Raw genomic sequence first — 18,153 nt, 5'->3', positions numbered from 1 at the left:
GGTGCTGGCATGGTCCCAGGATGAGTAGACTGAGATTCCTGTCATTTTAAGTAGCTACACATTTCAGGTTATGCAACCTGGGTTCAGAGTGCCGCCTGAAAGCCATCCACTCCTAAACTACCCTGGGCCTACTCTTAAAGAGGTTAACAGCCCTTGAGTGGTGCTATTTCAGACAGTTGCATATGCTCAATTAAACTAATGTGAACACATGTGTTTATGTCTCGCTAAGGTGCTGGCATCATTAATAGCAATCAGCATATTGCCCCTGCCGGGAAAATTATGAGTGTGAGATTCCAATAAACTCGCGAACTCCTCTAGGGACCCAGTTGGGAGAATGGAAATTCTAGGGGTAACTCTTCCGATGTTACCTAGAAGAAAGACTTAGACATTGTTTTTCTAGAGCAAAGAGACAATAGGACGCGACCTTCAGAGCCATATTGCAATGGAGTCTATTTGCTAGCTAGCACTGAAATATTTAAAGCTGCAGTGTCCTTCAGTTGGGTTATTTAAGAAGACAATGCAGATCAATTACACCATTTGAAACTGGGCAGAGTGAAAGTCTTGCAACTTTAATGAAAAATGAGCCTTGTGTCTTGGTGTTAAATACCAGTGAAAAACCCAGGAAATGCCCCAGACAAAAAGGTTGAATGGAGTGTCCTTATTCTGTTCTTGTTTTCTAATCCAGCCCACGACCACATCAGTTAGTTGGCAGTGTCCTGAACATCTTGAGTTGGAAAAGGGGTGGTGAGGGTGAGTGTTCACTGGGAGCTTTTGTTCTCAGGCAAACATTTATCCTTCATTTACAAATTGATTTGGCTATAAGCTTCTAGGCTCAGTTAAAGAAAAGAAGAAAGGAAGGAGAGAGGAGGGGTTTGGACAAGACCCAATTTGGGTGGTCAAGGAAATGAAACAAATGCTTTGAGCATTGCTGAAAAATGGCAGAACCGACATTTGACAGAGGTAGAAAGCATCAGGTGCAATTGGAGCCTTCATTTTGTTCTTTACGTTTCAGATGTGATGTTTGGGGTGGCTCCCATCCATGAAGGAGGAGATAGGGTTATTGAGAAGCACATGATTCTCTAGGCCAGAGCAAGGATTTTTAACCTTGACAGTTCAAGGGGATTCATGAAAGTTGTGTGTATGAGAGTTTTTCATGAGAAAGGATCTTGACAAATTTTCACCGAGGTCCTTTAGGCATGGAGGATTTTGATATTAAGGTGTATTTCTTTCCATTGTTCTAAAGTTTGTTTTAATAAAATGAAGAGACACTGTGAGATGGGATTAGTTTGGTAAAGAAAAGGAGGAATCTGCTTTCTGGAATTTCTCTATGTGCTTATTTTTGCGGTGAGGGGATAGAACAGGGAGGCCGCATTTGGTAGGAGAGCCCTTTTTCTAACAGTTCCTCTGTCACTCCCTATCCAAGTCCAGTCTTAGAAGTTAACCTGAAATATGATAGGAACGTTTAGGGGTGAGAGCTGATGGTATAGACATCATTTATCTTTTTCTAAGAGTTGAATATGAATACAACTAGCTTTTGATAATTGTCTCTGGAAATGAGGACTGGGGAGAGATTAAATCCATAAAATTTCCCTCAAACTCATGACACTACTCATGACAAGTAGTGTATGGATTGCCAGTCATTTACAGGCTATGCTAATGAGAGCCAGACAGACTGGTTTGACTTTGGTTTGTCTTTTCATCCGTAGTGGTGCTGTTGAGTAGGCAACGACGGCCAAAAGATTTGACTTTATGTCTCACTTCTTTGCCTTACTTAAAATGGAGCTTCAGTATTTTGAAGCAATAGTAGAACCAAATTAGGAGTAACCTGGTTGTTCTTTGGTTTTGGGTTGGAATATTACAAGACTTGAGTTAAGTATATCACATATGTTTAAAAAAACTAAAAACACCTTGAGTTTTGTGTTTAGAATTTTATATGTCTGTGCATTTATTTAAATCATTTTTCTGTGAAAGGGAGAAAATATCTTTAAAAAAAATTTTTTTTTCAGTGTTTATTTTTGAGAGACAGAGAGTGAGTAGGGAAGGGGCAGAGAGAGAGGGAGACACATAATTTAAAGCAGGCTCCGGGCTCTGAGCTGTCAGCACAGAACCTGATGGGGCTCGAACCCATGAACCGTGAGATCATGACCTGGGCCGAAGTCGAATGCCCAGCCGACTGAGCCACCCATGTGCCCCAAGGGAGAAAATATCTTAAGTAGTCCTAGAGACTTTATTTTACAGACTCTCAGCTAAAAGGGGCTTGCAACAGTGATCTATTGTAATGTATCTTAATATGTATTTTTGAAATCCATATCCCCTCAGTGCTGCTTCACCCTCTTTTGCCAACCAACACAATAGATTTTTTTTTTTTTTTTCCCCGGAGCTTTCTTCTGTGGTTTATATTATAAAAGCAATAACTGTATTTGAATGTGGTTTTCCAAACTAGATGTTCCTTACCCCCTTCCCTCAATTCTAACAAAGTCGATTGGTTTCCCTGAGTTGGGGTGGCTTCTTCCTTTGGGTTTACTTGTATCTAAAAGCCATTTCATTTCTGTAAATAAGGAAACTGAGGTCCTGAGCGGTATCGTGACATAGCTCTAGTCTAAAGGTTTGGCTAATTTTGTTGATGTGTGTCCTTAACTTCCCTGTAGCATTAGTGCTGTCAGGTAGAATTAATTTTAAGTCAGGTTCGCTTTGGGCTCCATTTAAAGGGACTTAGTTATGGAACTATCTAGTGAGGCTCTCTGTCTGGCTGATGCCTCTTGGCATCATGTACTTTCCGCTAACTGGCTCAGGAACAGTGAGGCACTCCACTGGGGGAATTCTAAATATGCATCATTCTGTATTTGTATGAGACAGAGAAGCTTGGGACTGTAAAAGGACTAAAGCAGAGATATTTTCTATGTGTAGTGAATGTGGATTTTTGTCCAGAGAAGTTTAGAAGGGACTTTTAAGAATACCTATTCTACCATTCTGTTTATTTTCCAGAGGAGGAAATTGAAATCCCAATATGTGAAATTCCTTGCCCAAGTTTGGGTGGGTAGTTTGTATCAGAAGTAGGCTTTGGAGGCAGATTGCCTAGGTTTCAAAATCTTAACCCTGCCAGTCACTTGCCTTGTAATCTTGAGCAAATTATGCAGACATTTTGACCCTCAATACCTTTATCTATAAAATGGGAATAATAATTCCTTGCTTCATATGAGTTCAAAAGAGCAACTGCATTAGCACAGTGCTTGGCTCATAGTAAAGTATCACATAAATGTTGGGCTACAGTTACTGTTATTGTAACGGTGACCAGGAGTTCTGCATGATCTTTTCATAGTATGGATTACTGATTTCTCATACAGAGCAATCTGAATAACTGTAAACTTCTATTCAACATCATTTGATCTTTTTTTCTGTCTGAAGGTACCCTCTGGTTACTGTAACAATATGGTGACCCACCATTTACTTTCAGGCCAGGCCCTGTGCTAAACAGTTTAGGTATAGTTTCTCATTAGAACTCCTTTGAGGTTCAGGACTGTTATAATCCTCATTATACTTGACAGAGAAATTGAAAGTTAGTACATTTACTTCATTTGCTCACAGTCACACAGCCAGTAACTCTCAGAGGTGGGATTTGAACCCAGGCAGTGTGCCTCCAGAGCCAGTCTCCACTCTTAATATCTTGGGTATGATAGCTCCAGGACATCAGTTAACAGTGCAGTGTAGAGGCAGGAGACTGGGCTGAATCTGTACTTGACCTTATGATATACCCTAGAAATAGTGCTTTTAAAAAATTTGTATTGATGGAAATGGAGGAAGAAAAATATGGCGTCATATATTTACTACCACTTTTTTGCAACAGTAGTCAGTATTTCCCTCTATTATTTATTTACTTAATTTATGTATTTTTGAATATTGTATTTTTTGGGGGAAAATTTCAAATCATATTTTGTTTTCTTTCTGCATCTCTGTTTTTATTCCTCTCCTCTTCCCTCCAAATTGAAAGACTTTTTATTTTTTGATGTAAGTCTAACTAAATATAGTGTTAATTTTGCTAGTGGGTTATCTATAACAGAGGAAAAATTCCTTATGTGAATTAATGGGAATATAGATTATTTTTAAAAATAAGTATGCTTATTTATAATTTTTAGGAAACATTAATATTTTTCAAGTCAATGCTCCTTTTTATTTCACAAGCCATCTTTTTAGGAAGTAATATAAATTGTCTAGTTTATGCTTGCTTTTGACTAAGGTTAGTATGACCTAGATTTAAAACTGGAGACTCTTCGGTTGATGGTTTCTTAAATACTGCTTTAATGCAAAACCACTTAAGGTCCACCCAACCCCACAAACTGTTTCAGAGCCTATTATGGCATGGTTACTGTGAATGCCAACAAAGCTACATTATCTATATTCTATTTAAAAGACAGGTTGGTTAGGAAATATTAGAAGGTTTTCTATGCTACTGAAAACATTAATCTGATAATATAAACAGTATACTTCAAAATTGCTTTTCAGTGTTGAAAAGTAGTTAGCTTTAAACTTTTTATGACCTTGCAGTGAGTTGATACAAAAGTATGCCTTCAGAAATGTAATGTTTTTAGATACTCTATAAGATACAATTTTCTGCTTAAATAGCTTTCTCCATTGGTTGGCCTATTTTGCTTTTTTCAAGGGCTATATAAGGTGTAATCCTTGTCCATTTGGAACTTGTCACTGCTCAGGTGGGTTTTGTAGTGTTTTGATCTGCAAGTGTCAGAAGATTATGGCTTTGTTTTTTACAATATGAAAAGTTTGATTAAGTCGTGTGGATTTTATTGAGGAGAGAAATGGAGAGGAGCATAGAGTAGTGGACAACCCATGAAGCTTGGAATGAGAAAGACACTGGTTGAAGCCACAGCTCTGTCATTGGTGATTGGGTCACATCATTTAGCCAATGATTCTTTTTACCAGTCAGCAAAAATGGAGAGAGAGCACCCATCTTCTGGGTTTGCTTTCAGAGAATGTGTACAAAGTTTTCAGAAAATTAGGTACTGGTATGGCTCTTAGATGTCTGCCTAACTACCTCTAATTATAGTCAGTTAGAGTTTAATAGAGGAAATATTGTTGATAATCAGAAGTCCAGAGTTAAACAGTAGTTGATGGCATCTGGAAATGGAGAAGGGCTGGAAAAATGTGTCTGGCAGGGATGGAAGAGCAGTGAAAGGCTCTTTGTATATTATGGTGACTGCCTGACCTAGAAAGGCAGTAACTACCTGTTTTTTGTACCTACCTGCTTTTTGTAACTACCTGCTTCTGCTTATGGCTGACTCACCAATGCAAGCATAAGATTTTTTCTTGCTCTGCGAACATTTTAATTGGGGTTGGGAGAAATGCCTACACTTGTAATTTCCCAACTGCCAGCAATGTTGATTTTGGTAGTTTTGGAGCAATAAAGGCTCCAATTTGAAGCTTCTTATTACCGCTTTCCCGAAGACCTTGCCTGGCTCTCTGTAGGAGTCCATGTGATTGTCAGAGATAGAATTCAGTATACAGCCCCAAGTTTGGATCTTGGGAGTTGGGGAATATAACCAGCACTGCAAAGGGGCTTTCCTGGAGAGATCATCATGCTTGCTGTAGTAGCCAGCCTAACAAGGGATTTCCTACAGCTGGTCTGTATTCCTTGTAAATGGCTTGTTCTGTGGGGGTTCTGTTATGTTTTGGTTCTATTACATTTAGTTTTCATATCCTTTAGTGTTCTTTACAGATGCTGAGCATGGAAATTTCTTAATATGAAACCATTTTACTTTTGCATTTTGACTTAATGTGAAATAGAAAGGTACTACTGAATGAAAATAATACAATAAATTAGTATCTTGGAATCCAGCCTACTTTTCTTTCCCCAGAAGCTTTAGTATATAATTCTCAGAAATAATAAATACATAATATGAATCCTTATTGGGATACTTCAGAGGAGAAAAACAGAAATGGGCACCAAACAGCCTTTATATCATTTTTAGGTGATCATAGAATTAATACACATGGAGGGAAGGAAACATTGTGTACTGATTTTGTATGCATAAAACTGTTGTACAGCCAAATATCTTCATTTGTTAGGCATTCAAACTTATTTCAAAGTCAAGATCAAGTACAAGAGGAAAAAAAAAATTCCCTTTCTTTAGTAACTCAGTGCAACTAATTAAATGGTCAGTGCCATCAAAGGACCAGTGTCTGGAAGTTCACAAGCACCTGACAGTAGCTACTCATTAAATGAATGAATAAATATTTGTTGTTATTATTTTCTAATTTTTAAAAAATGTTTATTTTTGAGAGAGAGACAGAGTGTGAGCAGGGGGGAGGAGCAAAGAGAGAGGGAGACACAGAATCAGAAGCAGGTTCCAGGCTCTGAGCTGTCATCACAGAACCTGACGCAGGGCTTGAACCCACAAATCTTGAGATCATGACCTGAGCTGAAGTTGGACACTTAACCGACTGAGCCACCCAGGTGCCCCTGTTACTATTATTTTTAATGTTTATTTTTGAGAGACAGAGAGAGAGAGAGAGACAGACAGACAGACAGAGTGCGAGCACGGGAGGGGCAGAGAGAGACAGAGACAGAATCTGAAGCAGACTCCAAGCTCTGAGCTGTCAGCACAGAACCCAACATGGGGCTCGAACTCACAAGCCATAATAAGATCATACCTAAGCTGAAGTCAGACTCTTAAACGACGGAGCCACCCAGGCCCCCCAAATGAATGAATAAACATTTAAACACGAGGTGCTATAGTTTTTTTTTTCCTACAATATAGTATACTTAACATTTTTGAGACAGATTTGCCCTTATACCATTTCTCTACAAGGTGGTAGGATATGTCCATAGGGTATGGAAATAGGTTAATGTATATAATGTCACAAAGGACATCTTCAATTTGTAAAAATAGAAAATATCATTTGTGTTCCCAGGTTTAAGGACATCCGATAGTTTCTGGGATATGACTCTCTTTGTAGGTTTGGTATGTCAAAAAGCAAGCAGAGTTCTTGTTTTGACATAAAAGGTTTTGGGAGCCAATGCATGGGAACACTAGCTTGCATCTTACAAGTTAAATTTTTCTTTACCTCCTCACTGTTAATCAACTCATTCTGCTAGAGTTAATTTATCCTGTCATGGTCATCTGTTTTGTTCCTTCTCAAATTGTTATTAATACTACAACTGACCAGAATGAGGGTCAGAATAATTTTGACAATAGCACTTAGACATATTAAGAAGAGAATTCTTTGGTCTAAGAGGTTGACACAGTAGGTTGCAGCAGGCCCATTCAGTCATTCATTCATTTGAGGAATGTGAGATTGGAAAGCAGAGAGGTAAAGGGCCAAAGACTATCTTTTTTTTTTTTTTAATTTTTTAAACGTTTATTTATTTTTGAGAGAGAGAGAGAGAGATGGGGGAGGGGCAAAGAGAGAGGGAGACACAGAATCTGAAGCAGGCTGCAGGCTCTGAGCTGTCAGCACAGAGCCTGACGTGGGGCTCAAACGCATGAACTGTGAGACTGTGACCTGAGCCGAAGTCAGATGCTTAACCCACTAAGCCACCCAGGCGCCCCAAAAGACCGTCTATCTTAAATACATGGTAGGGTTTGGTAACTGATTAGGGCTTAAAATACTTCAGAGGAAACATTTTCATGATCTGACAGTTTAACCCCCTACTCAAAGTCCAGGAGACCTAGTTCTTAGGTTTCAGATACACAGCAATTAAAAAGAACAAGAAGTAAATGTGCCCAGCACCTCTCTTTTGCAATCTGCTGTGGAAAATTTCCTTTCCTCTTTTGGACTAGAGAAATATAACTGAGATATGCAGTGGATTAAAAATAGTGAGGACCAGTAATGTTTATGAGATTGGGGGAAAGGCTGAGATACAGTTTTTGGATATGAATCTGTTTTTATGTGTTTGCATTTGGTTTTGTGGGTAGACTAGTCACCTCTTGGCTACATTGTTATTGAAAGCAATTGTGATCAGTAGAATCCTGAGTTCAGATAAGTAGTTAAGAAGAATAGCATAGGTCGTATTTTTGTTAACTACAAATCTATTACAGAACTCTTAGATCAAAGGGATGAGATTTATCTTGTTGAGTTTCTTTTGGGGTCTTCACTCAGTCATAATCCATGTACTCCAGCTTTTTGGTATTGTATTATATATATTATATATACACATGTATATATTATATACATGTTTGGGTTTTTTTTGAGAGAGAGAGAAAGAGAGAGCTTGCACATGTGTACAGGAAGGGGTAGAGAGAGAGGGAGAAAGAGAATAATCTTAAACTGGCTCCATGCCCAGCTCTGAGCATGAGTTCATGACCTGAACTGAAATTAGGAGTTAGATGCTTAACCTGCTGAGCCACCCAGGTGCCCCTTGGGTGTTGTATTGTTTTTGATGTCTCCTCTCCAAGTAGATACAGTTTAAAAATACAGGGGACCCTGAATGCCAAGTACTGTCCTCACCCTTTTCATGGAAATTATCTTATTTAATCCTTTACTTAATCCTTACACATTTTTGTGAATTAGAAATTATCATCCCACTTGAAACTCAGAGAAGATTACCTGACTAGTAAGGTGATGGAGCAGGAGTGGAAACTTAGGTCTTTTGACTCCATCCATGTCCAGTTCTTCCATTCTATCCCTGCTTGCCTCTTATCTTGTCACTTACCATCTTTCAATATGCCTTTGATGTTGCACTCTTTCCCCAGATCTTCCCTGATACTCCTCATCCCACGTTGCCTTTATAACACTTGTCACTCTCCAAAATGAGCTGGTTTATTTTGTTTTGTCTCTCCATACTAGAGTGTATCCTCCCACAAGGGCAAGGACCTTTCCACCGCAGTGTCCACAGGGGTTGTGACAGCCTGGGATATTTTAGGCACATGGTAAATATTTGTTGAATGTGTTAATGATTTACATTTCGAAATGATTGATTAGGCATTTATTGGTCATTTGCATGTAGCTGCATGTAGCTAGCAATGTAAAAGTAATTTTACTTTATAAACATTAAACTAGCCTCTATCAGAGATAAGGCACTAGGGATTAAAGCTGAACCAAATCCTGTCAGACAGCTCCCGGACAAACATGAATTAAAATATAGAAGGTAGGGATGCCTGTGTGGCTTAGTTGATTGAGTGTCTTACTCTTGATTTTGGCTCAGGTCATGATTCCGAGGTTGTGAGATTGAGCCCTCCATCAGGCTCTGTGCTGAGTGTGGAGCCTGCTTAAGATTCTCTCACTCTAGCCCTCTGCCCACCCACCCTGCTCGCTCACTCTCTCTTTCTCTAAAATGAAATGTGTGTGTGTATGTGTGTGTGTGTGTGTGTGTGTATGTATATACACAATATACATATATATGCACATGTATATATATATATATATACATACAGGTATATATATATATACACATATGTTTATGCATGGATGAGTTTATAACTGTGTGATATACACAACAAAGAGAGTCTATACTTGAATCAGAGGAGGGAATGATTAAACCTTTGTGTCTGTGTGTGTTTGTGTGTTGAGAAGACTCCAGGAAAGTCTTCACAGTTTAAAATATTTTCAGTTTTTCTGATTTTGAAAGTAATCCATGTTCACCATTAAAACTGAGGGAAAAAAATTGCTCATAATCCTATTATGATAAGTAATAGATAAGTACTCCTGTTTTAGTGTATTTCTGCCAGTTATCTCTTTTATGTATATGTAAAATGTATTTATGTGGTTGAGATGATTCTGTGTTAACAATTTATAGCCGTATTTTTTAGCTTTTCATATCATTAAATTTATAAACATTTTTTATTACTGCATAATATTCTAACACAGCAACACAGCAATCCATTAAAATTTAACAAGTCACTTTTTAAAAATGTTTATTTATTTTGAAAGAGAGAGAGTGTGCATGTGCACACATGTGAGCAAGGGAGGGGCAGAGAGAGAGGGAGAGAGAGAGAAACCCAAGCAGGCTCTGTGCTGTCAGCGCAGAGCCCAACTTGGGGCTCAGTCTCACAAATGTAAGATCAAGACCTGAGCCAAAATCTATAGTTGGACGTTTAACCAGCTGAGGCACCCAGGCACCCCAGTAAATCATTTTTATATTTGGAGGATTTAGGTTGTTTTCAGTTTTTAACTATTAAACATAATGCCGTTATGAACATTTGGGGGCATTTTAAAGCTTTATTTAGAGCTGAATGGTCAGGGTTCCATAGGCACACCTAGGGGATAGGTTAGGGGTTGCAGCAAAGAAGATTTGCTTTAAGCAGAGGGAACAGCAGGTATACAGGAAAGAACAACACAGTATGCTGTGAGAGCAGATGGTGCAGAGCAGGGCAGGGATGAGGCGAGTGAGAAACGAGGTTAGAGAAGCAGGTAGGGGCCAGATCACAAGGACATTCCAGCATTCATTACCTTCAACTTTGTCTGGTAGGGGGACATTCAAGGATTTTTAAGCTGAGAAAGATAGCCATTTTAAGGCTGTTAGGTTGGTGAGTGAAGTGATCACATTTTTGTTTCAGAAAGATTATTCTGAGCTATAGATTGTCAGGGACCAAACACAGGGTAGCCAGTTAAAATGTAAGGATCTAAAGTGATTGAGAGGAAAAGACAGACTTGAGAAATAAAATTAGGAGGCCAACTGGAAGCACTGGTGATTGCTTGGATATGAGGAAGAGAGAAGGAGGAGTTTAGAATGACTCCCAGGTTTTAGTTCAGGCAGCTGGAGAAAATGATCTAGAGGTGAAAATGCTCAATAGTGGCAGATTAGAATTTTCATGACTCATAAGCCAGGTGGGTTTAGAGTGGAGGAACTTCAGAGGGAAAGCTATGTGTTGGGAATATTTGAGCAAGTGATTTGACATCTCTTATCCACCCATGCTTTTGTGTGACTCTCAATGTGTGGGAAGGAAAACCTTATTAAGATAGATTACTTCATGGACTGCTTATTAGAACACTAAATCTGAGAGAAGAAATAACTACCATTCTAAGTCAAGTGCTTTTACTGATTCTAGCCTGATTTTTTTGTTGTTGTTGTACCCTGAGAATTAGAGTATATGTTAGCTGATTAGTCATCTTGTTTATGAGTTACAGCCTGGCATTGCAAAGAACTACAAGGAATTGTTAACCAGTCAATCAAAGGGGAGGATCACAGGCAATAAGAGAAATGAAACCTGGAATCTGTTATTTTTATGTTGAATAAACTCTCTTGAGATGTAGTGGATATTATTAGACAGTCTGAAATATAATTAATAAGGTCTTAACAAAGTTGATATTAGACCATTTGGTATTTAGTTGGCTGTACTAATATGGGTGTAAACATGATAAAATGTTTAGAAGCTTAGGATCCGTAGAGCCACAAGGAGATGTCCTTTGTGGGAGGGTAGAGGGTGGAGAGGAAAGGAAATGGGGCCAGGGTATAGGAACCACCAGAACTGTAACTTGTTTATTTCTTTGTATTTCTAGGGAGAAAAGTGGGCTGTACCATTCATTAAATTTCCAAAGGGACCCATAACTCAAAAATAGTTAAGAATCATAGATTTAGAGTAAAAGCACTGCTACGTGGCACCTAATAAACCTTTATAAAGTTTGAAGCCTTTGATGTCTCATAAAATTTTTCTCCCTTTTCATATATTCACAGAGAAATTCTGCCTAACTTTAATTTAAGAACTTTCTAAATAAAAGGGTCCCAAATCCTCTTTTATCTAGCTTTCTCTAGAGCATTCAAAATACTTTTCATCATAAAAATAGTTTTTGGAGGGCACCTGGGTGGCTCACTTGGTTGGGCATGGGCATCTGACTCTTGGTTGCAGCTCAGGTCGTGATCTCAGGGTTGTGAGATGGAGCTCCACATAGGGCTCTGCACTGAGTGTGGAGCCTGCTTAGGATTTTGTCTCTCTTGGGACGCCTGGATTGCTTAGTTGGACGTTAAGCGTCCAACTTCCGCTCAGGTCATGATCTCACGGTTTGTGAGTCTGAGCCCCGCATCGGGCTCTCCACTCTCAGCACAGAGCCTCTGTGGGAGGCTTGGTGGGAGGTTTGGGATCCTCTGTCTATCTTTCTCTCTACTCCTCCCCTGCTCACATCTTCTCTCTCTCTCAAAAAATATTAAAAAAAAAAAACAAGAAGATTTTCTTTCTCTCCCTCTGTCCCTTTTCTCCACTTGCTTGTGCTCATGTGCACACACACTCTCTCAAAAAAAAAAATAATAATTTTTTGGCATTCATTTCATTGGTTTACATGTATTAAATTAAATCACAGAATTACAGTAATACAAACATTAAAAATGGAAACTCTCTCCCTCTCTCTCTGCCCCTTCCTCTCTCTCTCTCTCTCAAAATAAGTAAATAAACTTAAAAAAAAAAAAAAAAGGCTTAGGGACAAACCCACCACCTCTAGGTAAGCTTGCAGCTCATCTGATAGGACAGAAATTTCTGGGCTAATCTGTGACAGGTATTGAGTATACTGTGGATATTTTTTATAGGGAAGATGTAACTCATGGGTTAATCTGGAAAATCATTTAATCAAAGCTTCAACTATAGTAGATGCTTGTGTATTTTAATAAATGGCTAGCAAGTTTTAATTCAAGAGAGGGACGTTGTTTCATTTTGGTATAGGAGGTACAATTTAGAAATACTGGCTTTCAGAAATTGCTTGTATACAGATGACCTCCTCTCCTCAGAGGAATATTTGCACTCTCCCATTCACTTCTTTGTCATTGCTATGACCTCAGAAGGCCCATTCCTATTACTGTAACTTAATGAAGAAAGTAGAGCTAGGGGAGGGGATAGAAGTTGAGGGCTTGTGTGGTAGAGGGACCATTGGCCTTGGTCTCAGTGATAGACCTGCAGCTCATTGAAGAGAAGTGTATCAGACCTTGAGGTTTCACATAGAAATCGGGTGGCTGCTGATCCAGGGTTTTTTGTTTAGCTTTGTAACCAATTAACTGCTTATAAGCTAGTGTGGAAACCTATCCATCATCTATTTCCTGGTTCCTATTGGTACAGAGCATTTTGGAATACAATTTAAGATGTGTGATATCAAGTCCTGGTAAGCGCAATTGACCAAACTTTTGCCAGTTCTCAACTTTTTCCAGTATCGTGTTCTGCATATACCTAAACTAAAAGACCCTGTTCTGTTTGTTTGTTTGGGGGAGGTAATTGCTGTTTTTTGATTGGTACCTTAAGTGAAAGCTTTGCCAGGCTCCTCATTGTCATCGTGCTCATTCAAAGGGTAAAAATTATCTGGAGAAAGAAAAAGACTTTATTACTTAAATCTATGTAATGGCAGTATCAAAATACTGAAACTGGTTAAAAAATAGTTGCTCCTTAAGCTACAAAAACACAATCTAAATACTTTGAACCATTTTACAGTGCTGATGAAACATTATTTTGCAATGTTTGTGAGATTAAACTTTGTATTGATTTTAAGCAGAATGAAGACAGATGAATTGTGTTAATGCTTCAGGCTACTGCAAAGTAAAACTTTGATGAATGGAAATTTTTAAATTCCACTTCAAAGGCATTATGAATTTAGCATTTTAGAAGATTTGAGCCTGGGTGGGGAGATAGATTTTATCGTTATTTGCCCTTGAATTCCTTAACATTCCAAAGACATGAGCTTATCTGAAGGTAGCAAAATTATTTAGTTAACATTTTAGGGCTTACTGTGTACTTTCTACTTATTTGCCAATGTAGATGATCCTATTTGACCCACCAACTTTGGTATGATCTAGCATATGAAATGTTATTCCATTGTAGCTATTTTAAAGTTGGTGAATCATGCAAGTATAGCACAAGATTTTCATTTTAAAATACAATGGGGTATTTGATATTCTAATTTAGGCCTAGATTCTGTTAAATGTGGAACACAGAGACTTAAGGAAAATTATAGCTTAATATCAAAAATGCAAGGCCTGAGTGAGGAGGAAAGAAAGAACAATCTTTTGATAGTGAATATATTGCTTCACGCTGAGGGACATAATGGAGGGTTGAAGCAGACAGGGGAGTTGGAGTGACACATTCTGTTAGAGGGACATAAATAATAGAGAATGTATTGAATACTGAGACGTCAAAGGACATTGAAAGACATGAAGAAGATTTCAACGAAGAGGACAAAGCTAGGTAAAAGGATGCTTCAGCTTTTGTTACAACAATTAAATATTCAAAAAGGCAGCCATTTTATACTGTCCAGGAAGTTAAGCAGTTGCTCATTTGATATTCTGGTTTTATGCAAGCAGGCCATAGGCAAGTAAGCTGACATCAGGGATTTATATTAAGAAGTTTCTTCTAGGAAATGTCATAAGCAAGTTCAAAACGCAATCTTTTAATCTCCTGTGGCATGATCGTAGTATTTATGATGCCTCTAAGACACTTCATGTTTGTTCTAAACCATCAAAGAAAGACCGTGTGTTCAGCATAATTTGCATTGTGTATATTATTAATGATCCAGTCTGATGACTTCTTATGGTACTCAGTTACTGTAAAAAGTCAACCTATGTAGAAAAGAAATGTGTAGATTTATGTTCCATAGAGACAGCTCTATAAACCATCATGCTGTGTAAAATTCTTATATATTCTTTTGTATATTTTTTATCTCTATTATAAATCCAAAGAAATTCACATGCATCATACGTGGCAGTGTTGTTAACTGGAGTTTGAATTCAGTATTTAAAAGGTACATACTGTGTTCTTGGACTAGTGTTAAGTTTAATGGATGACACAAATTATCTGAACCCTGTCCTGAGGAACTAACATACATGCAACAGAACATTATATGAAAGCAAGTAACAGATTGTGTGATGTGTCAGTTGCAGTGAACAGCCAAGGAGGGGCAAGAATTTGGCCTAGAATGGTTTAAAAAAAAAAGTGATAAAATTAATAGAGAGGGTCCTTGTAGCTCCCATTTTGTAACATATAAAGGATTTAGCTAGAGAGAATGAGAATCCAGAGTAAGAAAAGAAAAATGAGTAAGAAGTGGGGTTATTGAGCAGAACTTCCTGACTTGAGTAGGAGACCTTTAGATCTTACTGGGAGATAAGAATGATTTGGATTTTTTTAGGATTAAAATAAAATACATTTTTATTTACTAGATTCTACTTGATTTTAATCGAGTGCCTTACACTGCTTGGCCATGCTACTGCTGACTTTCTGTTTGATTTTAAAAAGCACTTAAGATGTCTTTGTACAGGGGTGCCTGGCTGGCTCAGTTGTTAAGTGACCGACTCTTGATTTCGGCTCAAGTCATGATCTCACAGTTTCGTGGCTTCGAGCCCCACATCGGGCTCTGCGCTGGCAAGCATGGAACCTGCTTGGAATTCTCTCTCTCCCCCTCTCTCTGCCCTCCCCCATTTGTGCTGTCTCTGTCTCTCTCAAAATAAATAAACTTAAAAAAAAAAAGAGATGTATTTGTACCTACTAGATTGCAAGAGAACATAGATTAGAAGTAGCTGAGAAAGATGACATAAAGGTAAAGTAAGAGTAAGGATTCAAAGTGGAGTCCAGAATGAGACTAGTACTGATGATGCTTATCATGACAGTGCCAGTCTTGAATGTCTGGTTGAGGAATGTGGATTCTTCTGCTGACTGTGGGAACCCTGAAGAACTAAGATCAGGGCAGTGGGACAATAAAAATAGATATTTAGAAAGACCAGGCACATTGATTGAAGAAATGTGTGTGCCTGCCACAGTACAACCTGGGGTCAGGGAGGGTGGTGAGAAGGCATGATAGTTATCTTGGATTTAGCACAAATCTAGGAGGGTATAACTATGAGAAAACTTACAAAGGAAAATATGTCACGAGTGCTGACTGATGGATTAGAGGATGTGAAGGAGAACAAGATCATTTTGAGCTGTTATGTGTAAAACAGTATCTACTTTTAGGCTTTTTTTTTTTTTTTTTTTTTTTTTAATCTTTCTCTTTCCTTACGTGGCTTTGCTCCATCTAAAACTAGGTGACATTGTATTGCCCACAACGTTCCCCATAGAGGTCTCTATCCATTAAGAGGATTGAGGAAGAAGAGAAGAAAATAGTCTTCCCCCTTCTCTCTTTTTGGGACTTCCAGAGCCTCAAACTGCAGCCTTCTCTCTGAATTTTATCATTTGAATTTCAAGAAGGCAAAACTACGATTGCTTATTCTCATTCTTAAACTACTGATAAGAATATTTCCACTTCTTGACTCTGTCCCCACAGTAAATTGAGTGTTATGGCACTGAGGGGCTATTCAAATGAGAATGAGCAACAGGCATGCAATTAAAATTGGAGAAGTAGAACCGATAAAAGGTCAGGCTCTGGGAGTGAATGAGAGCATCTTTTTATGCTGCAGTATTCCCTATAACTTCGGCTCCACCTCTGTAGAATTCATAAAAGGGTCATCTTATCTTTTCAGCAATTTATGTTGACTTAACTGTGGATAGAACCCTTGCAGGTAGGCTGGAGAATGGTTTGTGCTTGTAATTTTTTTTTACATTAAAACATATACCCACATCTCTCTTTAATATGTATGTATGTATACACACACATATACATGCACCCTTGCAGAGACTTGAGTTGGAGACATCTTGAATAGACTATGTAATCATGAATTAATGATGTAAAAGTAAAAAATTTCTCTTTGATTTTGGAGTACTGTTTGTCATTGGTCATTCATTTTGTTTTACTTTAGAGAAAGAGAGCACGCAGGAGCCAGGGAGAGGGGCAAAGGGAGAGAGAGAGAGAGAGAGATGAGAGAGGGGAGAGAGAGAATTTTAAGGAGGTTCCATGCTCAGTGTGGGGCCCAATCTCATGACCCTGGGATCATGACCTGAGCCAAAATCAAGAGTAGTATGCTCAACTGACTGAGCCACCCAGGTGCCCCTATCATTGGTTGTTCTTAATCATGTTCTGTTAAAATGAACTTAATTTGATTTAAGCATTCATTGGTGGTAGAGAGGCTTAAGAATACTGAAAATCAAAGTAAAGCAGCCAAAGTTGCAAAATTGATTGTGGATCATCATATTGATAAATCAAGCAAATGTGGTACTATTTAGATTCTGCCATGATGGTTTTTTTCATTAATATATGAAAAAGTTGGGAAAGATTTTTATTCTGATGTTGTATATTAGGTTGCCGTAGGTTTTGGAGTGTATCTGATGTCTTTATTTAAAAAAAAAATCTTTGAATTTACTGATGTGGAGAGCACTGAGAAAGTTGAAAAAGTAAATGGTGAAAATAAGTTTGGGTGGGATGGATGACTATTTGGGGGTAAGCAAAATATGTGTTACTTTACATTAACATGTGTTCAATGGTGAAAAGTTGAAAATTGAGTCATATATATGATTTTCTGTTTAGTGATTTGGGGATAAATTTAGTTTTTCATAAATATGGCCTACTTAAGTAGTTGTAATTCTGGAGTTTAAATGTGACCACTGATAGGAATCAAAATGGCAGGGTGTAATTCACTCAACTGGGGAGAGTTGGTGGATTTCAGCTAATTGGCCACATTATAATCTGCTCTAGACTAGGGAGTTTACCTTGGCTATTGGATTTAAAATGGTGTTCCACTAAGTCCTGAGACTAAAAAGTAGTAGAGATGACCACATTTGCTGTGTGTCTCCTCTAAAACCCCACCCACTTTTACTCTACAGAGCCAGTCAGGAGTTGGGTACCAAATCATGAAAATAATAAGAGTTCTACAGCATCTGAAAATTTAGATCATGGTCCTAGCCCATTTATAAGACTCAGAAACAGGAGTGAAACTGATATACCTGTTTCTAACTTAAATGTTATGATCTTCTACTCTGGCATAGCAGGAACCATAGGGCCCATGTGATTTGCTTTTTCATTCTTCTGAAATAAGGTAGATTGTTACAAGTGTGTATTTTAATTTAGGTAATTTAAATCATTTAGAACAACTTACATACACTATTGACCTTTGAACAATATGAGTGTTAAGGGCCCTGACCCCCTGCACAATCAAAAACCTTCATACAACTTTTTTTTTTTTTTTTTAATGTTTTTATTTATTTTTGAGACAGAGATGGAGCATGAGCAGAGAAGGGGCAGAGAGAGAGGGAGACACAGAATCTGAAGCAGGCTCCAGGCTCTGAGCTGTCAGCACAGAACATGACCTGAGCCGAAGTCGGACGCTCAACCGACTGAGCCACCCAGGCGCCCCTACGTACAACTTTT

General features: G+C 38.3%; 1 protein-coding gene across 7 annotated transcripts in view; it reads left to right on the top strand.

Moving 5' to 3' along the window:
* The window catches only part of CPEB3 (cytoplasmic polyadenylation element binding protein 3), a 190,237-nt gene that overhangs the window by 36,160 nt on the left and 135,924 nt on the right, over positions 1-18,153 (top strand). The gene's annotated exons all lie outside the window — the stretch shown is intronic.

The sequence above is a fragment of the Panthera uncia genome, chromosome D2 (genome assembly GCF_023721935.1).
Source record: "Panthera uncia isolate 11264 chromosome D2, Puncia_PCG_1.0, whole genome shotgun sequence".
NCBI lineage: Eukaryota > Metazoa > Chordata > Mammalia > Carnivora > Felidae > Panthera > Panthera uncia.
The sequence above is the reverse complement of the archived record's forward strand: the minus strand, read 5'-3'. Positions and strand labels throughout refer to the sequence as shown.